The sequence below is a fragment of the Bufo bufo genome, chromosome 7, assembly GCF_905171765.1.
Source record: "Bufo bufo chromosome 7, aBufBuf1.1, whole genome shotgun sequence".
NCBI classification, from domain to species: Eukaryota; Metazoa; Chordata; class Amphibia; order Anura; family Bufonidae; genus Bufo; species Bufo bufo.
The window spans coordinates 100466285-100493469 of NC_053395.1; positions in this window are offsets into that span (position 1 = coordinate 100466285).

Genomic DNA, 27185 nt, shown 5'->3' on the forward strand with positions numbered 1-27185 from the left:
GACTCAGAGGATGTCCAGGAGCCTGGGCCTGGTCAGGAGGGAGACCCGGTGATGGGGGCACCGTTAGTCTGGAGGTGGGGCATCTCAGAACGTGAGCAGCAGCAGCAGGAGGACCAGGAGGTCATGGGAACGGGCAGTCATGAGGAGTCACAGCGGGCTGTGCTCTTCCCCATGGCTGCCCATATGCTGAGATGCCTCAGGAGGGACCCCCAAATAAAGAAAATGAAGGAGAGGGACGACTTTTGGTTGGCCACCCCTTTTAGATCCACGTTGTAAGGGGAAACTGAAGCAGTTCATTCCAGCCAGCCGGAGGCAGGCCCGTATTGCCAAATTGCGGGCCTGTCTCATGCACCAGCTGGAGAAAGCAAACCCTCGGCTTCCAGCTCCAGTTTCACCCACCCATCTCACCCACCAAGCGGCTGTCACCAGCAGCACCAGCCGAGCAGGTGATCTTTTGGGTGAGATGAGGCTCTTCTACCAGTCTGCACGACCCAGTACCACCAGCAACAGCAGCAGCAGTAGCAGCAGCATCAGTCACCACCAGTGGCTGGCCCGCATGGTGGATGACTACATGGGGTCGGTCGGTGCTTCCGACAGCATGAGCACCGACGACCCCATGGAGTACTGGGTCGCCAGACTGGACACCTGCCGCGAGCTCGCTCAGTATGCACTGGAGCTACTGTCTTGCCCCACCTCCAGTGTACTGTCTGAGCGGGCATTCAGTGTGGCAGGTGGGGTGGTCACGGACAAGCGGACCAGTCTGTCCACTGACTCAGTGGACAGACTCACATTCATCAAGATGAATGAGTCCTGGATCGGCAGCGACTTCCTGGCCCCCGCTGTCGGTTCAGGGTGCTGAAGGGTCCCTTGTCCATCCCTCTCCTTCGCTCTCCCTCCTAAAAACCGTAGTTTTTTTAACCATGATTTGCGTGTTTTTAATACTTTTTTAATATATTTTTTTTTATGTGAGTGTATGTATTTATTTATTTATTAAGCTATTGTTCAAGAATTATAATTTTTTAATCAACTTTATGAAATGGATTTTAAATCATATTTTTTTAAATTATGTGTATACATTAAAAAAAGAATTTATAAATCATGAGAAAAAAAATCATTTTAAAGATTCCTAGTTTTCCCTTTTTCTGTTTTAATGAATTATTATGATTTGATGAATAACTGTATTATTCTCACAAATTGCGAATTATTTTAAAAAACACCACATTTCATCCTTATTGTCCACAAAATCAAATTTAAGTTATCAACGAAATTTGTTTCCTAACATTGGAACATGAACATGAAGTTCGAAATATTTATTTCAAAACCTCATGTCATGTTAAATATTGTCGGGTTAATTTCACAGTTTTTAAATATTGAATAATACAAAGTTCATGCACACAAAACTGTAACACAGATCTGAGAGTCAACGCAGCATTACTCGGCGTGTGTTGATTTCTCCAGGCCAGACGGCAGAAGGACTGTCAGTGTTTAGCTATGGCTCTGTTGTCCTCCATTTGTCTGTGAGGAGTCATGTGTACCCCCGCTCGCACCACCTGCAGCGTCCCACTACGTGCGTGTGGGCACTGCTTAAAAGTACTTTTTGATCCTAACAATTGCATTGTACAGTATGGTATAACTTTGCATTTATGTATCTGCAAAATCCCTGTTAACAGGCCTATTAGGTGCAATTTGTACATCCCGCCACTAGATGGGGATAAAGGTCAGGTCCTATATATACTCAGGTCAGGCCTAGTGAGACAGATTAGGAGTTGAATAGAGTGAGATCACAGGTCAGTGTGAAGATCAGAGAGTGAAAAGGTGCAGATCCAGCACTTCAGCTCTAAAAAGAAGTCTTAGTCCAGAAAGGGACAAGAGAGAAGGACAAATTTAAATTCATCCAAAGGATAAAAGCCGTAACCCAGGCATAAAGGACCTTTGGGATAATTTAGGTGAAGGATACCATAGCCTCCGGCCACCTCACCAGAAGTTCCACTAACGTAGAAGTAACCCACTGCTCCAAAAACCAAGAAACCTGACAAGCCTAAAACAGTGGATTTGAAGAATTAACTCTGTACCATCTAGAGACTGCATATTTGTACTACTGCAACTAAAAGACATCCAAAGTAAAAGTTGTGAGTTGCATCTTACCCCTGTCTACCTCATTATTACTACCTATGGTTGTACCACCATTAACGGTACTGGCGTCACAACAAAAACCATCAAGGGACTCAGCCGCAACAAGCACCCTAAGCACCCCGAATATCAAGGGCACCTCAACCACCATCTTGGCTGATGCTTCCTACCACAGAGCGTGCCCCGGAGGATTTCGTGCTGTCCACCTCAACACTGTGCTGCCAGCCCAGGGAGGCTATCTGCTAACCGTGAGTAAACTGATGAACTGTGTGTTATATGATTTGGCCCCTCATCGGTCCACCGTGCACCTCACGTGTTGCCCCTGCGACTGGCTGGCTGCATAACTTTTTATTGGCGTCACGAACAGGATATTAACCCTTGCGCCATATTTGAGAGACTGTCGCATGTGAATAAGCCCCTTTATCTGATTGAGAGACTTTTGCTTATTGTGCGCAGTTTTGGGGTCCTGTTCAAACTGATTGCAAAGTATATGGAGGTGCTATATTAGTCCCCAACATCAAAACCGCAGTGTCAAAAGTGAGAAAATTCAACATTTGTGTGTCACTATAACTGCTTGCTGTCAGTGAATAGACTGTTACTGTTCAACTAATATGGCCGTCGGAGCTCCGATTTGAAAAATAACACTGCGCTATCACTGTGTGCAAGTTGGAGACACCCCCTGCAGAGCAGGAAACCAGTGTGCCGCCCCTTTATGCAAAGTTGTCCGGTTAAACCCCATCCTACCTGTACTGTGTGGGTTCTGAGAGGCGGGCCTTGTATGCCAGCGCAGCGCGGCCTCCTCTGCCTGTGGCCACATCAAAGGGAGCCGCGCACGGGAGGACGGTGTGACGTGCGTGCATCCCCAAAGGTATCGCGAGATTTACACCGGCAAGCTGCCGGATTGCATCGCATTGCCTGTTTGCCCCTGAGTAACTACCGCAGACTGTATTTTACTATTGCCACCTCAGAGTGAAGCACCGCTAGCCAGGAGTGCTATCAGAAACCCAAATAAGCGCTGCCTGAGTGTTGTATTCCGCCGGCATCGAACATTTAAAGGGCCATATACTGCAAAATAGCGGTCGCCCATAGCAACGTTAAAACAAAAGTATTGTAAGCCACAATTAACTTATCTGTCTGTAATCAACTTTGTCAGCATGTCTGTGCAAGAGGATAACATGCAGGCTGACCTCCGCGGACCCCCTGCAGTAGCCGCAGACGGTCCTAGCGCAATGCCAACTGCTGCAGCACCAAGTTTAATGCCTTTAACAATGCCTTAATATTTTGGGGCCCCCTGGTTCCCATGTTATTCCGGTGAAATTCACACTTTAAGGGACTTTAAAGAAAAATGCTTGCTGTGTTCAGATTGTACCCTGTATCCCCAGAACAGCAGATGGAGATTCTCCTTGCGCAATTGGAAGGAGCTGCTCTCAGAGAAGTGAAATCCTGGCCAAGCTCGGAAAGGAGGACACTGGAGAAGATATTTGAACGTCTTTACACCACCTTTGAACCCAGGACCGTGTCAGAAGTCAAGATGAGGTTCTTCAGTAAGAAACAGCAAACGGGTGAGTCACTCAGAGACTTTGCACTATCTTTACAAGAAGCCCTTAGAGCTGTTGTACAAGTAGACCCCCGTGAGGCAGAGAATCAGGACAAAACCCTGAAAGAGCAGTTAAAAGAAGGTGTTAATACAGACAATTTAAAGAGCCAACTAAGAATGTTAGCCGCCCAGCATCCAAGTGCTGCTTTCCTAGATTTTAAAGAACTAGCTATCAGTATACTGGGAAAAAGTTCACCAATGGAACCCGTTGGATCCGCTGTAGTGCCAGTAACATAGCCGGTCACCGCTGTCAAACCTTTACCTGTCGTCAGTCAGGCAACTGAAGCCCCAATTCCTGACGCAGTTGCTGCCCTTGAGCAAGTCCAATTCCTGACCAAAAGTCTGGAGAAAGTTCATAAAAAGTTGGAATGGGAAAAGCCACTATTGCTGGAGGATGAGAAACCTGTATCCAGAAGGCTCTTCTCTCCTGATTACAAAGAGACTTATTCCAGAAATTCAGGCGGACGCCACTTGACCGCACTAGTACCCCCAGACGGCCTATCTGTACCTACTGTCACAAACCAGGTCATACTGAAGCCACCTGCTGGCAGTTAAACGGGCGACCCCCGAGGTCAGGGACCACCCCTCGGGAGGTAGATCAATAGGTCCATAAGATCCTTATTGGATGCCAAGATATGTAGGATCCCGTCCAGAAGTGACCCTCCAGATAAATAGAGTTCCTTTTGTTGCCCTAGTTGACACAGGATCCCAAGTTACTACCATACAACAAACAGCATTTGAGAAATACTGGGACCAAAATCAACTTACCCAGCCACCAGAATCCTGGCTGAGTCTCATAGCCAGCAACGGCAAACCTGTACCAATACGAGGTTACTGGGAACCTACCATTCAAATAGGAAGAACCATCTTGTCCCAACAAGGCATCATTGTAGTGCAAGTAAAAGAAAACATTAAGTCCTAGGCATGAATGTCCTTAGAAATTGCTATGTTGAAATGTTGGAAGCTTTACACCAGTCAAGCCTACTGCTTCTTTTGCTTCTAAGAAGGTAATCCAACAAACCATCCGTGTACTGAGTGCGCAACAGAAATTTGCCAATGAAATAGGAGAAATTTGCTGTGTCCGCATCCGAGACAATCAACCAGTGATTCTCAAGCCCAACACTGAAACTCTCTTATGGTGCCGAGCTGTAGTCGGAATTCAAGGTCAAGACTACCAAGCCTTGGTGGAACCAGTTGTTTTGGAAGACTATCCTTTAGTCCGACCTGCAAGAAGCCTGGTAACCGTCACTGAAGGTAAAGTGCCTATTCGTCTCCTCAACTTGAGTGATCACAGTGTAACATTAACCAAATACCGTACCATTGCACAGTTGATCCAAATTACCTTTCAAGACGTCATCAGTGTGACTACAGATCCAAAGAAACAACCCCCTCAGGGCTAAAACTTAAACACCCCCTGGTGGAAAGAACTTCATGTGGGAGATGCCTCCACAACAGAACACCAAATAGAAGGAGTATTGCAAGTCATGAAAGAACATAACCGTGCCTTCAGTAAACATTCTACAGACTATGGATAAGTAGACATCATAAAACACTCCATTCCTACAGGTTCACACCCACCGATCAAGGAAAGGTATCGGCCTATACCACCTACTATGTACCAATCAATCAAACAAATGATTCAAGAAATGAAAGACTCAAACATCATCAAAGACAGCCATAGCCCATAGGCTGCACCACTAGTCCTAGTCCGGAAAAAAGATGGCAACATCAGATTCTGTGTGGACTACAGAAAAATCAACCAAATTACCCACAAAGATGCTTACCCTTTGCCACGCATAGAGGAATCCTTGACAGCTTTAGGATCTTCAGCCTACTTCTCTACTCTTGATTTAACCAATGGATACTGGCAAGTACCAATGGCACCAAAAGATTGTGAGAAGACTGCATTCACCACCCCTATGGGCCTATTTGAGTACAACTGCATGCCTTTTGGACTTTGCAATGCACCTGGAACTTTTCAGAGACTCATGGAACGTTGTCTGGGCCACAAAAATTTTAAAACCGTCCTGCTATACTTAGATGACGTCATCATCTACTCCAAATCGTATGAAGACCATTTGAAACATCTGTCCGAAGTTTTTCAAGTTCTTATTAAGCATGGACTTAAAGTTAAACCATCCAAGTGTTATCTACTGAAGCCAGAAGTTAAATATTTAGGGCATATCGTTAGCTCTGAAGGTGTTAAACCGGATCCAGAGAAGATAGCCGCAGTCCGTAATTGGCCTACTCCCACTACGGTGAAGGAGGTAAGAAGTTTCCTCAGTTTCGCAGGATATTACAGACGTTTCATTCCTCATTTTGCCCAAATTGCAGAGCCAATCTTGGAACTTTTGAGAGGGCATCCTAAAAGATACCAGAAGACTCCCATACCAGTGGAATGGAACACTGAAAGAGATTGCCTTCCAGCTCCTGAAGAAGAAATTAACCGAACAACCAATCTTAGGTTACCCGGATTATCAACAGCCATTTCATCTTTACACAGACGCAAGTAAGAAAGGCCTGGGAGCTGTTTTGTCACAAGTACAAGAAGGTAAAGAAAGAGTCATTTCCTACGCTAGTAGATCTCTTAGAGGTAGTGAAAAGAACGACCAAAACTACAGTTCCTTCAAGTTGGAATTCCTCGCACTCGTGTGGGCTGTTACAGAAAAATTTAAAGACTACCTTGCCGCAACACCCTTCGTTGCCTTCAATAATAACAATCCACTAGCACATCTTAACACCGCCAAGTTAGGAGCGTTGGAGCAAAGATGGGCCTCACGCCTTGCTAACTATAATTTTACTGTAAAATACAGAACAGGAAAAGCAAACGAAAATGCGGATGCATTATCCCGTCTGCCAACCAAGGAAGACCCTACTTCACAAGAAGACATTTGGGAAGAAGTGGAAATGCCATCCTTCTACCACCACTTTGCCCATCAAGACATCATCTCTGTTAAAGGGAAAAAGGTTTTCAGTTCTCAACTACAAGTGGATCCAAAATCTCATGTAGACAGCGAAAGATGGAATTACAGAATGAAAGCAGAGTGTTAGGAGAATTACAAGATTTCTTCACCAGTGGAAGAACCCCAGAAAGAATTCGCAGAAAGAATGCAGACTTAGAGTTGTCCAAATTATGGAGATATAGAAAACACCTCTTTCTACAAAAAGGCCTACTATTAAGAAGAACTCTAGACCCAGTTACATGGGATCGTCTATACCAAATCCTAATACCACGCCGTGATGCAAGAATCATTCTGGAAATGTATCATGATCAATCAGGACACTTTAGCGTGCAGAAAACAGAAGCCACCATCCGTAGAAGATTTTATTGGATCGGAAAGAGAGGAGATATTGAGAAGTGGTGTCGAGAATGTTCCACCTATGCTGTTGGAAAAGGTGAGAAACATGACCAAAGAGCTCCCTCACATTTCATTGTGAGCAGAACACCATTAGAAATAGTCGCAATCGACCATGTGAAATTGGAACCAAGTAGCTCAGGTTATACCTATGCTATGACCATCATTGACCACTACACAAAGTTTGTTGGAGCTGTGCCTGTAAAAGACTTGACCGAAAGAACAACTGCAGATGCTTTCTGGAAACATTTCTTGTTACCATATGGATGTCCAGAGAGAATCCTCACAGATCAAGGATCTGCCTTCGAATCACAACTTTTCAAGGAACTATGTACTTTTCACAATTGTCAAAAAATCAGGACCACAATGTATAATCCCCAAGGGAATGGACTTTGTGAGAAGATGAACCAAACTCTTATTGAAATGTTAAGAGCAGTCCCACCTGCTACAAGAAATGATTGGCCTACTTTATTGCCTCAGCTGATGTATACCTACAACAACACTATTCATTGTTCTACTGGGTATACACCCTACTACCTTATGTTTGGCCGACAAGGTACATTATCTGCTGACCACACTTTGGGCGTACAAGTGCCTGATGCAATCAACCCCCTACCAAAGACTGATTGGGTGGCTGAACACCAAAGGCGTTTGATTGACGCACAAGAGATTGTTCAACAACGTATGGGACATGCCCAAGAAAAACAACAGAAATTGGGGATCGTGTCTGGTTAAAAAATAGCCATAGAACCAGCAAACTTGATAGCAAATGGGAGAGAGAACTTTACACCATTTGTGCTATTCTAAATCCAGAAACTGACACACATGAGATTACTCATGAGATTACTCAAGAGGATAAATCCCGTGTAGTACACAGAAATAGTATGAAATTGTGCCTTAAAGAAGACACCTCAATAGAAACTTCTCAAGAAGAAGCTGTTTCAGAGGAAATTCAACCCATTGAGCCAGAGCTGGAAAAAACAACTGAGCCAAAGGGAACAATACAGTCCTTGGGAAAAACATTGCTAGCTTCTGATCCTTTGCAATGGTTCTTAACCCCATGGCTCAACATTCTAGTGCCTGCTAAAACTAATACCCCAATACTTCAACCAGAAACTGAAGTTATTACAACTCAGGAAACCTCAAGTTCCCCAGAAGCAAGGTGTGAGGAATCACAGCCACTTCGGAGATCTGAAAAGAGTACCAGAGGACAACCACCAGTCCGTTATAGAGATTTCCTGCTCCAGCAGCCGAGAAGACAACTTCCAGCGCTGCCAGTCCAAAATTGAGGACACCCTTAACTTGTTTGGAGTGCTACAGACTCAGAAAAAGGACTAATATTCTGTTGTCATGTTCTATTTGCCTTAAAGGACTTTTTAAGGGACTATTTGTCTGTTTTGCAACGTTCAAGTCCGGAACCGGAGATAGACTTTCACGTACATGAGCCTCCGTGCTATTCCATTGTTATATTTATTGTGCCCAGGGAACGGACTCATACCCTGTGAGCCTCCTGAAATACGTATTTGTGTTTTCCTCATCTTTATGGACTATTTCAGTTGCCGATAACAGTAGTATTTAGAGAAAATAATGTGTTACCCCATTTGATGCATTTCGTTGTTGCCTGAGATATACTTGCCTAACCCGTTTTATTCATAGGTACAAGAAGTACAAGAATATGAGTTATGGCATTATTTCCCTATGCATGCATGCTTTCTCCCTTTTTTATATCTTTCAGGATGATACAACATCGAGTCAAGAATGTGTCGAGGTCGACTAACATTTTACCATGGGGGTATGCAGCGTCCCACTACGTGTGTGTGGGCACTGCTTAAAAGTACTTTTTGATCCTAACAATTGCATTGTACAGTATGGTATAACTTTGCATTTATGTATCTGCAAAATCCCTGTTAATAGGCCTATTAGGTGCAATTTGTACATCCCACCACTAGATGGGGATAAAGTTCAGGTCCTATATATACTCAGGTCAGGCCTAGTGAGACAGATTAGGAGATTAAGAGTTGAATAGAGTGAGACCACAGGTCAGTGGGAAGATCAGAGAGTGAAAAGGTGCAGATCCAGCACTTCAGCTCTAAAAAGAAGTCTTAGTCCAGAAAGGGACAAGAGAGAAGGACAAATTTAAATTCATCCAAAGGATAAAAGCCGTAACCCAGGCATAAAGGACCTTTGGGATAATTTAGGTGAAGGATACCATAGCCTCCGGCCACCTCACCAGAAGTTCCACTGACGTAGAAGTAACCCACTGCTCCAAAAACCAAGAAACCTGACAAGCCTACAACAGTGGATTTGCAGAATTAACTAAATTGTACCATCTAGAGACTGCATATTTGTACTACTGCAACTAAAAGACATCCAAAGTAAAAGTTGTGAGTTGCATCTTACCCCTGTCTACCTCATCATTATTACTACCTATGGTTGTACCACCATTAACGGTACTGGCGTCACAACAAAAACCATCAAGGGACTCAGCCGCAACAAGCACCCTAAGCACCCCTAACATCAAGGGCACCTCAACCACCATCTTGGCTGATGCTTCCTACCACAGAGCGTGCCCCGGAGGATTTCGTGCTGTCCACCTCAACACTGTGCTGCCAGCCCAGGGAGGCTATCTGCTAACCGTGAGTAAACTGATGAACTGTGTGTTATATGATTTGGCCCCTCATCGGTCCACCGTGCACCTCACGTGTTGCCCCTGCGACTGGCTGGCTGCACACCCATACACGATCGTCTATGCACACTCTCAGGGCTGAAGACACAGGCACAATCACATCCTCCTATGGTTGTCTGAGCACAGAAGGCAGTAGAGAAGTTGGTAGCTCTGTTCCGGGTGTGTTAGTGTCCCCGGTTCTGCTGCAGTGGTTATTTCCTCTCTAACTGGCTCATGACTCTGTCATGTTCCTCGTCCACTGTTGTGGACCTCAACGGCTGGCTAAGGTGCGCAGCATGGTTCTGCTTTTGCTCTTTATGTGCCCAAATAAGCATTCCGCACTGGTACTTAACAACACAAGGTGAAGTTCGACAGACAGCCAGGGGCAGACTTCTACAAAACTATGGAGGGGCAGACTAGCACAGTTTTGCATGTCAATTGTAGTGTTATCCAGTATTGTAAAAATTACACTTTGATTGTAAACAACCAAGTGGGACGCAGTAATGTATTACTTCGGTTTCCACCCGCTAAACTTCTCTCCTTTTTTATTTATTTTTGGAGTTGAATGGACATTAAAATTTCAAAAAAGTTAGATCATGAACTTACAGTAATCCAAATCTATAATATGATATTATTGTTTGTTTTAATGTCCCTTTAAACTTTGAAATTTGGAACGATGGTGTATGTAGATATCTTTGGACAGAGTGGAACACTTGATTATATCTACCTACATTATCGTGTTGTTGAAGGACTGCAATATTCATCCACCTCTGTACATCTGCTTTAAATAGGCCTGGATTACTGTAACCAATTTTATTTTTATTTATTTTTTATTTAATATATTTTTTTTTTAAAGTGCAACACCCAAAATAAATATTAAATATTAAAAAAGGATACACTAATGAGATACATAAAAATATACCATGCTTCATCATAATAACTACAACACAGATGGTGGTTTACTATCAAACTGTTCTATTTTCTATGCTGGATTACAGTTGAATGGCTCAACTGTGCGTGTCAATCCCTTTGTGGAAATGTAGAAGTGTGCCCTTGGCTGTGTGACAAAAATGATCCTCTGTAGTCAAGTCTCGCAGCTGACTGATTATTCTGGCACATGTTTTACAATAGCCGTAATAGGCTGCGCACTTTAAGGCAGCCGCCAAGGACCACAACGCTAGTTGTGTAACATGACAGAATTATGACCCAGGGTGAGAGGAAATGACCTCTACAACAGACCCGGGGAGACTAATACACCCGGGAACATGGCAAACCACTTTTCTACTCCCTTCCGAGCTCTGACAATCTCAGGACGACGTGGTCGTGCCCATGTCCTTTGCTTTGAGAATGTACATTGCCAATCGTGTTTGGGTGGGTCGACCGGTGGTTCGCATGTCGCCTCACAGACAAATGGAGGACAACTGACCCGCCGCTTAACCTTTCCGGTCCTTATGCTGTATGTGTCTGGGGAATCCAATGTCGTACACTGTATTTTCACATTAAAGCTCTCTGTGCTTCCAAGAAACACGAGTTTTGCTTGACAAGAATCTTTATTTAATTTCAGTGTACTTGTTTCTCCATTTTATATATTTCCTAAATTAGGAATTAATATCTACTTCAGATGTTGTTTTTTGGAACTCATACCGAGGCCCACATACTCCACTGATGTTTACTCCTCACCGCTAATATACCATGTGTAACTTTATTTTGCTATTTGTAATTAAATATTTCAAAAAAATTTAACAGTTTTAAAAGTATAGTAAAGCTAAATAATCTAAGTCAAAACATTTGTGGTTATTTCAAAATGTTAATGATAACACTCCTCCAATAAACAGTAAAGCTGAGAAATGGGGATCATTCCAAATTCAAGTGGTACTATACCTACTATTTGGATATGTGCGCTAAGAGCTTCCATTGATCCAAATAGTAGGTATAGTACCACTTGAATTTGGAATGATCCCCATTTCTCAGCTTTACTGCTTATATGTGTGTGCAGCCATTATTTTTTTTATTTATTATGTTTGTCTTATGGATGTGCACCCATGACTATGATTATGAATAAGAATATGCCAGTCTAAATTTTCTTGTAATACTCCTCCAATAAAATCGTGTCCAATCCAATTGTATTCTTGTTCAGTTACATTCCCATATATACTCATTCCGAATGCTTTACCTGTTGCTGATGCTTCAGCTGCTGCTGCAACTGCTGTCTCCTGCTGCAACCACCTTTGCAGCAGATTGTGGGCTATACACACAAGTTCGTCATTCTACTCCACAGTAAAAATCCTGCCACTACCAAATAATAACATGTTGAGTTATATTGTTGGTCCTCCAACCAAAAAAAGGGCTGTGATTTCTCCTGATGCTGCAGGCTCCTGCTGCGACCACTGAGTCTGCAGATAATTGGTGGCTATCCACACGAGTTCCTCATACTACTCCTCTTTATAAATCCTGCCACTATCCAGTAAGATCATGTTGAGTTATATTGTGGGTCTGTCCACATCAACAATGCTGGTCTTTCTGCTGCTGCTGACTCCTGCTGCTACCACCATGTCTGCTGCTGATTGGGGGCTGTCCACAAGAGTTCCTCATACTACTCCTATTTATAAATCCTGGCACTACCGAGTTCGTTCATGTTGAGTTATATTGTGGTTCTGTCCACATTACCAATGCTGGTCTTTCTGCTGCTGCTGCTGCTGCTACCACCATGTCTGCTGCTGATTTGGGGCTGTCCACAAGAGTTCCTCATATTACTCCTCTTTATAAATCCTGGCACTACCGAGTATGATCATGTTGAGTTATATTGTGTTTCTGTCCACATTACTAATGCTGGTCTTTCTGCTGCTGCTGCTGCGGACTCATGCTGCTACTACCGTGTCTGCTGATGATGATTGGGGGCCATCCACACGAGATCCTCATTCTTTTCCTCCTTATAAATCGTGACACTGCAGAGTATGAACATGTTAAGTTATAGGTTGGGTCTGTTGACATTATGTAACTTATTGCTCCTTATGCTGCTGCAGCTGCTAATAACGTTGCTGATAAAAGGGGGCTACCCACACGAGTTACTCTTACTATTCCTCTATAAAAATCCGGGCACTACTGAGTGTTGCAATGTGGAGTTCAAAGTTGGGTCTGTAGACGCTCTTGCTACTGCTGCTAATAACGTTGCTTCTGAATGGGGGCAATCTACACGTGTTCCTGTTCCAACGCGTTCATGTTATTTGTAATCTGTATACCTTAACGATCCTTTCTTCCATGCTGCAGCTAATGATGCCTACTGCCGCTCAAAAAGGTGACGCAATTGTGGGGCCATGTACACGAGTTCTTTCTACTACTCCTCTTATCACGTGAAAATATTACATTGACTAAGATCATGTAGAGTTCGATTTGCAACCCAAAAAAAAAAAACACGACAATTTTTTTTTGCTGGAGCGGCGGTGGTTCATTTGTGCCTATGTAAACAATGTCCTAAGACTACACCACGTTAAAATTTAGGACATGGCAGATTAGAATCATGTTCACTTCGATGCATTCATAATATTCTTTAGCACTCTCCTGCCGCTGCATCTGTACTCTACAAAAAGAACACGTGGTCTTCTTACAAATACACATGTGGCATAGCACATTTAAATATTTAGTGCTTTTTGTTTAGAATTTGGACCTATTGACATGGAAATTGATCCGCCGTCTGCAGCTTGAATGTTTTCTTTTTGTTAGTGTATCACCGTTCAGCACTTGGCCCAATAACAGAATAATCTTTTACCAATTAGCTATTGCTTTTTTTTATTTTTTATTGAGTAAAATTGGAAATTTTAGTTATTAATACTAATGCATCTTGTGCTATTTGTTCATGTGCAAATAATTAATTTATGTTAATCTCAATGAGCACAACAAAGCACAAGTAATATAAACAAAAACGACGTTCGTGTTGCGGCCTGTCATGATTAGGCTTTGTAATCTTTGTTCTATTGCACCCATCCTTATATTGCTTTCAAAATATCATTTATTCAACTCATATGCTTTCCCTTGTCCTGTTATAAAGAAAATTTTGATTTTAAACTGTTTGGTTGATTTCCTTAGCTACTCTGTTCATGAAGTTGAAAAAATGTAATTAGCAATCCAACAAATTTTTTATTTGAATTTTCACTAATCTGTACTTCTGCCTTATAAAATATTGTATTGAAACACATTTTTGTACACCAACACATTTTAATTTTATTATTTTTCAGAGGGATATTTTTTTTTCAAAGTAATGTTTATTAAAAAATAAGGTATCACCCAAATAAAAAAAATAAAATTTGGACAGAAAACACATTTTTTTAAATCCGTCAAAATCGATTTTTTATTTTTTATTTTTTTTTACTTTTGTTTAATAAATTATTTTGGTTAAATAAAAAAAAAAATAACTACATTGTACAGTACAGTGTTTTTTTTTTAACTTTTAAACACTATTGAGATTATATCATATGATTCTAAATGAGCCTTAACTAAGAGCGGCTTCGAAGGTCGATTCGAATGGTGACGAATTAAGTAGCTATCTTATGCTTTCATAACTTTCACAATATCTTTCCGGTTCATATGAAATCTCTAAACTTGTTTATCTGGTATTTCTATGATTTACGCTGCAATGCAAGTTTATTATAGTTAATAATTGAAACGTTGCACGTTGAAAGTATTATTATTATAGTATCATGCTTTTCTCGGCTTTAATCACAATTTTTTTTATTATTTTAAGGCAAGTGTGGTGTGAGGTTGTCCTGTTGTGGTACATTGCCCTAGCAAAGTTGTGGACCGCATATCGGCTTCCCTTTTACAAACGGTCTAGGGCAGTTAACACTGTTCTGCACTGTTTGATTAACCAACTTAATTTTTTATTATTTATTTTATTTATGTATATTTTGTTTTAATAAGGATTTAGGTTCAAACACTGTGTTGTCTGTTGTCCTGGGATGGATGGCTGACTTCCGTGTTGACCTCTCTACATGGTTGGATGTAACTAGCGTTATACTCATCCGTCTGGAAATCTGGTTTTGTGATTGAAGGCGTATCTAATTGTAAATAATTATTATTTGTGGTCAAGGCTCCGGGGGAAGTGTTGGGAAGAGGATGTGTACTGGACACGGTAGAACCTAACCTTGGCTAGTGGTGTGCCTTTAGCCACGTGACGCGGGTAGCCAAAAAAGGGGGCTAACCCAGGGAGTCTGAGCTGAGTGAAGCTGGAAAAGAGGGAGGGTCGGGTGGGGCACTGGCGATGCCGACACCAGAGGGAGGGCGTGAGCCGGCTAAATACCCTATGCCCCTCCCACAAATGCAGGCTGGAAATCCAGCCTGCTATACTTGTGGTCAAGGCTCCGGGGGAAGTGTTGGGAAGAGGATGTGTACTGGACACGGTAGAACCTAACCTTGGCTAGTGGTGTGCCTTTAGCCACGTGACGCGGGTAGCCAAAAAAGAGGGCAAAACATGAATTTTAGGCAGTTTATTATTTGTAGCTTACAAAACCAGACTGGAAAAGGCTTTGGCAATCTCGACCCGTGGATGAGGGATGTAGCGGGAAAAACAGGAAGATTGCCATCGTCCCATCTTCCGTATGACGTGAGCGGGGACGCCATGTTTGGAGGCTGCCGATGCGGCCCCGATCCTGAAGGAGTGTCCGGAAATTGAAGCAGCGTGGAACCCCAGACCCGAAGCTATGGAACGAATGTGTCTGATGAACTGCGCGGACGTCAGTGACCGCACGGGAAAAGGCAGTAGGGGGCTATCGGGAGTTCTGTCATGGAGAGTGGAGAGCAGCTGATTGAACACGGACACTGGGCACCAAGGATTGAATGACTTAAAGTATTCGATCTGTACCGGTGGACCGACTTGGGAGGTTTTGGAGGAAGGAAGAGAGAAGGTGAAGTGGTCTAAACTATGGAGGAGCTGGCTGATAACCGGCCCTGGATTCCGGGCTGAGGTGCAGCAGAATTCCCCCGGCCTGAGAAACCCATAGAAGCTGAGGTAGAGAGCGGCTTTGAGGATCGAACTTCTGAAAGGGCCAAAGGGATTACCATCTAGGGCGGCAGAAATTTTTTGGAATAATTCCCCTGTGACTGGTTGTCTGGAGGGAAGGGCAGGGGAAGAGAGCTTCTGAATGCCTCTCAAAACTGCTTTGACCGCCTGGGAGGAAAAGAAGGAGGAATGACTAGGGTGACTGATCATGTGGTGGTGCTGGATGCCCGCTAAATAAAGTCTGATGGTATTGTGGGACAGATGGAGCTCCTTGTGGCAGTATGCCAGGAAAGCCAGGACGAAGGAGACTCTGTCCCTGTCCCCCCTGGGGTGAAGGTGGGCAAACCGCCTGAAGGTGTTCCACCCTGTTAAATAGTTCCGGGCAGAGTTAGCCGAGAGAGACTCGCGGATGAGACCGTGGGCTGCGGAAACGTACTCCTCTAGTCCATGATCAGGGCTTCGAACCCCGGAGGGTTGATCCCGACTCTCCGAGCTCCTGGCATGACCTGGAAAAACAAATTAAAGTTGAAACGGGACAGAGCATCAGCTGCGGTATTTTTCCTGCCCTCTATGTGCCTGCAAATGATGCGGAAGTTGTTTTGCAGGGACAGCCAGGTGAGCCTGCGAACCAGACGCATGACCTTGGGGGAGCTGGACCTACCCCTGGCGAGGATGTCAACAACCGCCTGGTTGTCAGTCATGAAGCACACTGGCTTGTTACTCCATGACTGACCCCAGACGAGGGCGGCTGCGACGATGGGGTAGACCTCGAGCAGGGGGGAAGACCTGGCGGCCTCCTGGTCTGAGGAGACCTGCGTGGGCCAAGGACCTGCAAACCATTGATCCCCGCAGATGGCCCCGAAACCGAGGGAAGCAGCAGCATCGGAGAATACCAAGGGAGAGGCCTCATTCCACTGAGGAACGAAGAGGGAGATGCCATTCCAGCTGGACAAAAACAAGGACCACATGGCCAGGTCCGCCAGCGCGTCACGCCCGAGGTGGATGAGCGCATGCTGATTTGAGGCTGCTGGGAGGAGTCTGAGTAGGCCGGCGGTGAAAGACCTGCCCTGGGGCATGATCCTGGCGGCAAAGTTGAAAGACCCCAATAAAGACTGGAGTTCCAACTTTGACACCGTGCGGGTGCCCACGAGCCTGGCCACGGAGTCCTTTAACCTGTTTAATTTGTCCAGGGGGAGGCTGGCCTCCATTCTGATAGTGTCCAGGGTGATGCCCAGAAAGGTGATTACCCTGGAGGGGCCCTCGACCTTAGCTGAAGCCACCGGAACATTGAGGCGGCTGAACAGGCTGAGGAGGCTGTCCAACCTGTCCGGGGCATGTTCGGCCTGCTCGATGAGCAAGAAGTCATCCAGATAATGGATGACCCTCGGACAGTGGGCATGATTGACCAAGAGCCAATGCAGTGCTTGGGCGAACTGGTCAAAGAGCCAGGGACTGCTCTTTGACCCGAACGTCAAGCGGGTGGCAAAGTAATATTTTGCCCTCCATTTGAGGCCGTAGAACTTCCACAGATGAGGCAGGATGGGCAGCAACTTGAAGGCATCAGCAATGTCCGCTTTTGACAACCAAGCTCCTGCCCCGACCTGTAAAATGAGCTCCACGGCATCGTCCAGGGACGAGTACTGCATAGAGAACTCGTCCGACGGGACCAGGGAATTCAGGCTGGGGGTGCTGGATGCATGAGGAGCAGACAAGTCATAAATTAATCTTTTTTTATTGGACGATTTTTTGGACACCAGACCTATGGGGCTGACCCGGTACAGAGGGAAAGGGGATTCTGCAAAAGGACCGATCATAAAGCCCTTCTGCAACTCCGCCTCCAGCAGAGCGTCCACCGCCCCGGGATCCGCCAGAGAGGAGAGGAGGTTGGGGCACTCATGAGTGACCTGCGGAAGGGTGACTAGCCCGGTATGGAAACCCTCCGAGAACCCCTGTGAGAGAAACTGGACAAAACTGGGGTCATGATGTAGTTGGAGAAGGGAGAGTAACAGGTCAACGTTGACCCCGCCTAGTCATGAGCGTTTAGCCGTGCGTTGGGAACAGGAGGACTGAGGATGGGCCCTGAAACAGATGGTGCAGATGTGCAAAGCCTTGCATTTATCATAACTGCAAGAACCCAAGTTGAAGTTATTGCATAGCTGATTCTTCCCTAAGAAGGTGATGGGACGGCCGAGTTTGTCCGTGGTGGGGTTGGGTTTCTGCGCCCCTGAGCTGGACGTTGGCCTGGCAGGAGATGGGTTGGCGACATGGGGGCACCAATCAGAAGCATGGAGGACTGATTGGCAACCGGCACAGGCTGGGGATTTTTGCCCGGCGAAGTGCCTGCAAAAAATCTCCATGTCCAACACAGCCCAGTTGGTGACATGCTGGTGCTGGAGGAAAGCCGCTGCCGCTTTGGCAGAGAAAGACCGGTGGTACTCGTAGAAGGCGGTACCGCCATATCTGTACCCCAGCTCGGTGACCTTGTACATGTATGTGTCCAATTCTACCCTGCGGTGGGGATGAATGGAGCACACTATGTCCCGGTACAGGCTGAAGGTCAGCATGAACTCGGGGATGGACAGCTTCTTGTTGAGGCGGACGTCTCTAGACCTTAGCACCACCGACACATCACCGCAGGCGATTGTCCGGTTTTCGACCGTATCATGGGTGGAGATTAGGATGGCGGCCAAATTGATATCCTTCCCTGCCAGGATATCCCGCCTGATGTTTTCTGGAACGAAGAACGCTGGGGCGATGTCGGGAGAGGCCAGACCTGTACCTGGGACGTTGGCCTGGGAAGTAGAAGGCACGGCTTCGGCCTCTGGCGGAGGAGGAGGCGTAGCCATCTTGCTCTCGACGGCCTGGAGCCTGGAGTCGATGTGTGACATTGACGATGCCATGTTATTGATGGTCGCATGGAGTTGGGTCAGGGAGAGCTGGATGGTCGACATGGAGACCAGATCTTCAGAGGCTCCGGGTGGTTCAGAAGCCCTGGGAGATTCAGGGAAGAGCAGATGATACAGTTCTGCCTTCCGTGCCGATGCCGAATGGCGGATCCCTTTTTTCTTCAGTTCCGCGAGCATTCTGGGGATGGTCCAATGCCTGTAAGATGCGCGGCTGGCTGCTTCCGAGACCGCTGACTCAGGGATGGACAGTGAGTCCTCAATATCCGAGACATGCGACATGTTGCCCGAAGAAGACCGGACCCTGTGGGAGGATCTGACGTGAATTGACAACTCCTCCTGCAAACCCAAAGAACTAATTTTTTTTTTTTTTTTTTTTCTTACCTGGAGCCTTAGAAAGTTTAGGATGGAAAAAGTTAGGAAACCTGGGATTGAACAAAACTCGGGAGCCCGCGGAGAGAGTGAACTTCCCACCCTGCGAATCTGGGTTTGGTAAGTGAGGAAAAAAAAAAAAAAAAAATACAAAATTTTTACTGGAGCCTGCGGGGAGATGTACCCCGACATCTGCTGACAAGACGAAACTTACGTGATGATGAAACAGGAAAAACGAAACCTGGAGGTGGCAGGCCGAAAACGCAAGAATATCCTGAACGAAATCAGGCGATGGGAGGACAACCTGAAAGAAAACACGAAAAACCGAGCGGCCTGAGCGTGTCAGGTGGTGAGGAAAAGGACCTGACGTGAACAAGTGAACGAAAACGCCGGGCCCTGCACAAACCGAGAGCCGAGACGCGACTGGAAACGAGGCCCAACTGGCCGCCAGCACGGAGTTGACCAGTGTGGCAAGCAGTGAGGAGACATGACCCGTACGCTCTGGCAAATGGCGAGCAACGGGCCCCAAGCGTGACAGATAAAGAAACCTGAACTGACCGTGATAGGTACACCTGGGGAAGAAAAAGGATGCGACAGGACAGTAAGAGGGAAAGAAAGACGTGGAGTGAGAAGGCGAGCCCAAGAAACGACCCTGCAAAAGATAAAAAGACACCAACAGGACCGACCGGACGGGACATGAACCAAACGTAACAGGAGGGAGGACATGATGAAGGCTTGACCAGCAAGAGGACATGACGAGGGCCTGAACGTAACAGGCAGAAACCAGAAGCAGAAAACCCGAACGTATCAGGCAGACAGACATGAAGAAACGGAAAAACCTGAACGTATCAGGCAGACAGTGACGAAGATGGAAACCTGAACGTATCAGGTGGATGGACATGAAAACGGAAACCTGGACGTACCAGGCAAACAGACACAACAAAAAGAGACCTGAACGTATCAGGAAGACGGACATGAAAACGGAAACCTGGACGTACCAGGCAAACAGACATGAAAAAAGAAGCTTGAACGTATCAGGCAGACAGTGCCGAAGATGGAAACCTGAACGTATCAGGTAGACGGACATGAAAACGGAACCTGGACGTATCAGGCAAATGATACGCAAAACGAAACCTGAACGTATCAGGCCGAAAAAACACAGAGAACCTCCAGAACGTAGCAGGCAGGAAGACGTGGAGCCAATCCTGGACATATCAGAAAAACACTAGAACGGATCAGGAGGGAGTACATGATGAAAGAAAAACCCCGGACGTATGAGGCAACCGGACCTGAAAGTATCAATTGATTGGACAGGCAGTGAGCCTGGACGTGTCGGGCGAGACCCATATTAGAACAAGACAGGAAGAGAAGACCACCTGGACATCCTTGGAGGAAAGCATGGCGACCAGGTATAATAGAAAACAGGTGAGAGAAAACGGAACATATCGGCACAACCCCTTTTTTTTTTTTTTTTTTTTTTTTCCAGGGGCGAAACCGCTGCGTGCCTAGCAACCGGCCCACGCGGCTGCTCCCGGAACGCCCGGCCGCACCGCAAGACCGAGCCGCCAGGCCATGGCATCCCCGCAACATGTCCGCCCAGCGTATTCTGGGCTTTTCATGCAACACTTTATTGAAAAAACACATGTGGGGACACAAGTGGTCCGGGCACCAGGAGTGGGCGTGGTATGCCTTCCATATCGGAGCCCAGGATTAGGGGTACCCCCTGGGTGCCACACGGTGGAGCGCAGGGAGGTTGGGAATATGGGGGCCTTCCTGATGACTGAAGCGACGTGCGGAATGTCGATGCATTCCACCGTGGAACGCACCGGGGAAGTGATGGAGCTCCGGGAGATGGGCGGGATGCCGATGCGTTCCACCGTGGAACGCACCGGGGAAGTGATGGAGCTCCGGGAGATGGGCGGGATGCCGATGCGTTCCACCGTGGAACGCACCGGGGAAGTGATGGAGCTCCGGGAGATGGGCGGGATGCCGATGCGTTCCACCGTGGAACGCACCGGGGAAGTGATGGAGCTCCGGGAGATGGGCGGGATGCCGATGCGTTCCACCGTGGAACGCATCGGGGAAGTCGTGGAGTGGCGCCCCCGTCTGCCGCCCCCCCAAGGCCTGGACAAGGAGGAGGAATCAGCCCGGGGGGAAGGGGAGACGGTTGGAGCCATGGCTTGTTGTGGAGGAGACTGGAAGCGGGGAACCTGAAGCAGCCAGCTCCGGAGCGCCCCAGCTGAATCTTGCCCCAGCGCTGCCTGAGCGGACCGCACCAAGTATCCCGTCTCCTGCTTGCACCGCTCCCCCGCCGGCCACGCCAGGGATGCGCGCTCCCACCAGACCGGGCGCAACGGCCGCGGCCGCACGGCGTTTAGATGGCGCAGTCAGAGGAGCGCAGCAGAGGAGACGCGTCGGTGGGGGAAGCGGAGGTGGGCGGCTGGAGATGGGGTGCGGCGGCGAGGCCCGGAGTAACTTACCCAGAAGGAGCGCCGGCCGGGAGGAACGTACCGCCGCAGCGTCCGCCTCGTCAGTCTAGCCGGAACCGGAAGTCGCACTCGTATGACGTCGCCGTAACACGAGATGCACTGGCGATGCCGACACCAGAGGGAGGGCGTGAGCCGGCTAAATACCCTATGCCCCTCCCACAAATGCAGGCTGGAAATCCAGCCTGCTATACATATGCCTAGAAATATATATACTCGCGAATAATTTTTGACAATAATGTAATGGGCATTTGGAAAAGCTTGCCATATTCATGTGTTGTTGTCAATGTTAAAAAATAGTAAGTTGACAACATCATGTTCAACTGGACAGGATAACAAATGGAGATTACATGGAATCGGATTCAGTATTTTACGTTTTTTGCATATGAAAACAATAGAATTGCACTTTTATTACTTGATGTCATTGTTATATTTCATGTCAGATCAATGCTTGAAAATAACTGGCGAAGATATAAATTACATTCCTGACCTAAAATTTTCAGTTTATTTGTTGGATTCTGGAATAGGAATCTTATTTGTATATACAGTATTTTTTTGTTCATCTGTTTTTTATAATATATCAGCAAAGAATGGTATATGTTTTGAAACTCAATAAACAGAATGTTTTGTTATTAGCTTTTTCCTTTTTTTATTACGGTTATTAGTAATGTGTTCAATATATTTTTTTCATATCCGTGATACCACAATAGGGTTGAGTGTGTTAATAAACTAATAGCATGGCTGTATTGTTTACCAATATATTTTTATTAATTTTTTTGTTATAAAATAAAAACGACACAAATGTACTGTATTTTTCGCCCTATAAGACGCACCGGCCCATAAGACGCACCTAGGTTTTTGGGGAGGAAAATAAGAAAAAAAATATTTTTAAACAAAAGGTGTGCTTTTGGTGGGTTTGGAACTAATATTGGTCTGTGGATGCCACTATTACTGGGGATCTGTGGATGGCACTGTTATGGGGGGATCTGTGGATGGCACTGTTACAAGGGGATCTGTGGATGGCACTGTTACAGGGGGGATCTGTGGATGGCACTGTTACAGGGGGATCTATGGATGGCACTGTTACAGGGGGATCTGTGGATGGCACTGTTACAGGGGGGATCTGTGGATGGCACTGTTACAGGGGGATCTGTGGATGGCACTGTTACAGGGGGATCTGTGGATGGCACTGTTACAGGGGGATCTGTGGATGGCACTGTTACAGAGGGTATCTGTGGATGGCACTGCTACAGAGGGTATCTGTGGATGGCACTGTTACAGGGGGATCTGTGGGTGGCACTGTTATGGGGGATCTGTGGGTGGCACTGTTATATATGTGCCATCCACAGATCCCCCACCCCATAACAGTGCCATCCACAGACCCCCCAGCCCATAACAGTGCCATCCACAGACCCACCACCCCTTAACTGTGCCATCCACAGATGTTCCCCATAAAACTGTCATCCACAGATAATCCCCGCACCCCCCCCCCCCCCGCCGCTGCAGTATACAAATATAAAATGTCTAATTCTATTAAAAGTGATTAAACATGCCCCCTCACTCCTAATATTACCGTACATCCTAACAGCTTCTGTACAAGGCAGGCAGGCCAGACGGCCGGCGCGTCACTCACTGACGTCACTTGCCTGCGCCGCCTGCTTCATTCATAAAGTAGGCGGCGCAGGCACGTGACATCAGGGAGTTAGGCTGCCGCCCGCCCGGCCTGCCTGCCTGCATTCTACAAAAGCGGTTAGGGTGTACGGTAATATTAAAAGTGGGGGGGCATGTTTAATCACTTTTAATTGAATGAGACATTTTATATTTGTATACTGCAGCACTGGAGTGGTGGGGCCGGACTACAGTGACTGCACCGCCCCGCCGCAATTGCCGGCCCCCAGCTCCTCCTCCCATTCCTTTCCGCTCGCTCATACATCGCATCCTGCAATGTAAAAATGGCAGCATTCGCCCCATAAGACACAGGAGCATTTGCCTTCCATTTTGGAGGGGGGAAGTGCATCTTATAGAGTGAAAAATACGGTAAATAGCAATCAATACTTTATAAATTGGGTACCAATCAAAACATTGTAAACTGTAATCAGTTAATCAGTACCAAAGTACCCAGAAATTAAGGGTTTCAAGCCAATTTTTTTGGGGGTCAATTCCTTTTTTTTTAGAATATAAAAATGTTAAAAAATATTTAAATAAGAGTAAGAACAATCTATAAATATAGATATATAAATATTGAAAACAATAACACTTTAACATCTAACAACAGACAAAATAAGCCTTTATGGTAAGGCTTTAAGGTTGTCATGTAGTTTAAGAAGAGTATCGACGGCCTTATTGTTTCTCTCTTCCAGTAGGCACAGGCGATGTGCAAACTGGAGCTTGAGCTCTCATAACTTACGAGCATGCTGCTCCTGAACTGTGTTCTCGCTGCATAGTTAAAATGTTTTTCTTCAGTTCTTTCAAAACTGTAAATAAATCAAAATAATGTAAATTGCTAAAATTTTTATATTTTTTACATGTAGTTTGCCCCTGTTTTGTCATTAACAATAATATTATTATCGTTTACTATTGAAAAAGCATTTCTTGTGAGGTTTGTTCATCGTTCAATGCATTTGGAAATAATTTCATCCCCAATTGTGGTTTGAATGGAGTTTGGTGTACATTCACATTAACACACAGCAACACAGTACATAAGGCCGAAAAAAGACATTTGTCCATACAGTTCGGCCTGTTATCCTGCAAGTTGATCCAGAGGAAGGCAAAAAAAAAACTGTGAGGTAGAAGCCAATTTTCCCCCCTTTAGGGGAATAAAAAATTCCTTCCAACTCCAATCAGGCAATCAGAATAACTCCCTATATTCTGTAGTAGCTATAGCCTGTAATATTATTACGCTCCTGAAATACATCCAGGCCCCTCTTGAATTCCTTCATTGTACTCACCATCACCACCTCCTCAGGCAGAGAGTTCCATAGTCTCACTGCTCTTACCGTAAAGAATCCTTTTCTATATTTGTGAACAAACCTTCTTTCCTCCAGACGCAGAGGATGTCCCCTCGTCACAGTCACAGTCCTGGGGATAAATAGATGATGGGATAGATCATTGTACTGACCCCTGATATATTTATACATATTAATTAGATCTCCCCTCAGTCGTCTTTTTTCTAAACTGAATAACCCTAATTTTGATAATCTTTCAGGGTACTGTAGTTGCCCCATTCCAGTTATTACTTTAGTTGCCCTCCTCTGGACCTTCTCCAGCTCTGCTATGTCTGCCTTGTTTACAGGAGCCCAGAACTGTACACAGTACTCCATGTGTGGTCTGACTAGTGATTTGTAAAGTGGTAGGACTATGTTCTTATCACGGGCATCTATGCCCCTTCTGATGCAACCCATTGTCTTATTGGCCTTAGCAGCAGCGGCCTGACACTGGTTTTTGCAGCTTAGTTTGCTGTTTATTAAAATTCCTAGATCCTTTTCCATGTCAGTGTTACCGAGTGTTTTACCATTTAGTATGTACGGGTGACTTGCATTATTCCTTCCCATGTGCATAACTTTACATTTGTCAGTGTTAAACCTCATCTGCCACTTATCTGCCCAAGCCTCCAATCTATCCAGATCCCTCTGTAGTAGTATACTGTCCTCTTCAGTGTAAATTACTTTACACAGTTTAGTGTCATCTGTGAAAATTGATACTTTACTATGCAAGCCTTCTACAAGATTATTAATAAATATATTGAAGAGAATAGGGCCCAATACTGACCCCTGAGATACCCCACTAGTGACAGTGACCCAATCTGAGTGTGTACCGTTAATAACCACCCTCTGTTTTCTATCATTGGGCCAGTTACTTACCCACATACAGACGTTTTCTCCCAGTCCGAGCATTCTCATTTTAGATACTAACCTTTTATGTGGTACAGTGTCAAATGCTTTGGAGAAGTCCAGATATACGATATCCATTGATTCGCCGCTGTCAAGTCTAGAACTTACCTCCTCATAGAAACTGATTCGATACATTTATAGGGCCGGAAATGCTTTCTATGAATTGTAAAAAATTTGACAGTAGTGATTGTGTTCCCATGTATTGTGGTCTTTTACATACCTTCGTAAATAATAGTAGACAATAGTTTGTTATTCATGAACGAAAATTTTAAATTTATTCATCTTGTAAAACATTGTCCACATCTTCATCTTGAATTTTTTTTTCAAAAACCACATAGTGGTATGTAACTATTTGTTTCTAATATAATTATTCTCTGTAATTAAGTAACACCATTCTAGGATAATGTCAACCTTCTACGGTGGTAGCAGCCAATTATAATATTGGAGACAATTATCCGTATTGGAAAAAGGCCTAAATTGGTACACTGGCATGCTGAGACATATATGGGTGTCTATTTTTTAAACACGGTTTTGACAGTGGTATTTTTCATATAAAATCTTAGTGTACATATAGCTTTCCGAGGCATATTTATAGACGAAGTTTGTAAATCTTATTTTAACCATATACAGTAGTTGTTCAATCAGCATAAGTTTTCTTTTTTGGTTTTTTGATTAATAGCGGTTCTGAGTATGTTTTCCTGGTTATATTATTTACTCGTGTACATAGTTATTAGGTTTTACTATAATTCTATAATTTAATTCTAATGTATTATATTTTGCATTTATAATTGAATGTGATTTTAGAAAATTAGGAAAAAAATATTGTTCGTATTAGGATTGTGTATGATACTGTATACCTTTATGTTCTACTATACTTTCGAGTTTGTTTACTTTTGTGTGTGGGAAAATTGAATGATTAGATGCAGCCATAGTACATATTTACCCTCCTTATGGGGGGTGGTGGCTAGCTCGGCCTCCTCTTCCTCTTCTTCTGACTCTTGTGGGGGGGGGGAATTTGTTGGGGGTGCGGGTCCACCCTGAGGTTCCTCCACAGCCTCAGCCTCTTCCTGGGGGATAGGGGCAGGTACTGGCCGGATTGCCCAGCCTCCTCATCCTCTTCATCAGAGGCATGCCACGCCTATCTTGCACAGGTACATCTAAAATAGAGAAATGAAAATAAGTTTTGAAATTATGAGATGTACAACTGTTTACAACAAATGCTTGACATTACTTTTGTATCTTTCAACAACACTCTGTTATCATTATACTTGTAAATTCTTGGTCCAGTATTTGTCTGATCCTCGCCGCATGCCTTCTCTTTAGATCAGACCACTTTTTCAGGATGGCCAACCTTTTATGACGGCCATCATGCTCCCGCCATCGTTCATAGGCAATTTGCCTAACCACTCGCCTCTTCATCTCGTGGGAGCGGAGGTTGTCATACCTCCGCTGAAGCATACGCTGTTGTATAAAAAAGAAACAAAAAAATAAAATTCATATGTTATAACATTAACCTTGTGGTGTGACTGAGCCACACCACACAAAAACAAAAGTTTTAGATTTTAGAAAAACTGACTTTTCTAAAATTATATTAGTGGTATACGAGAAAAAAGGCATTCTTCAGATACATAAATGAAAAAATAAAACTACCATCATTCTATCTCAGGCTGAAGCTATAATGTGTATCATAAATGTATGCGTGATGGAAGTTATTGTTTTAGAACAGTTGGAGGGCCGCTGTTTGGGAATGCCTACTATAGCCTATGTATGTTTGTGTGTCTGTCTCTGTGTGTC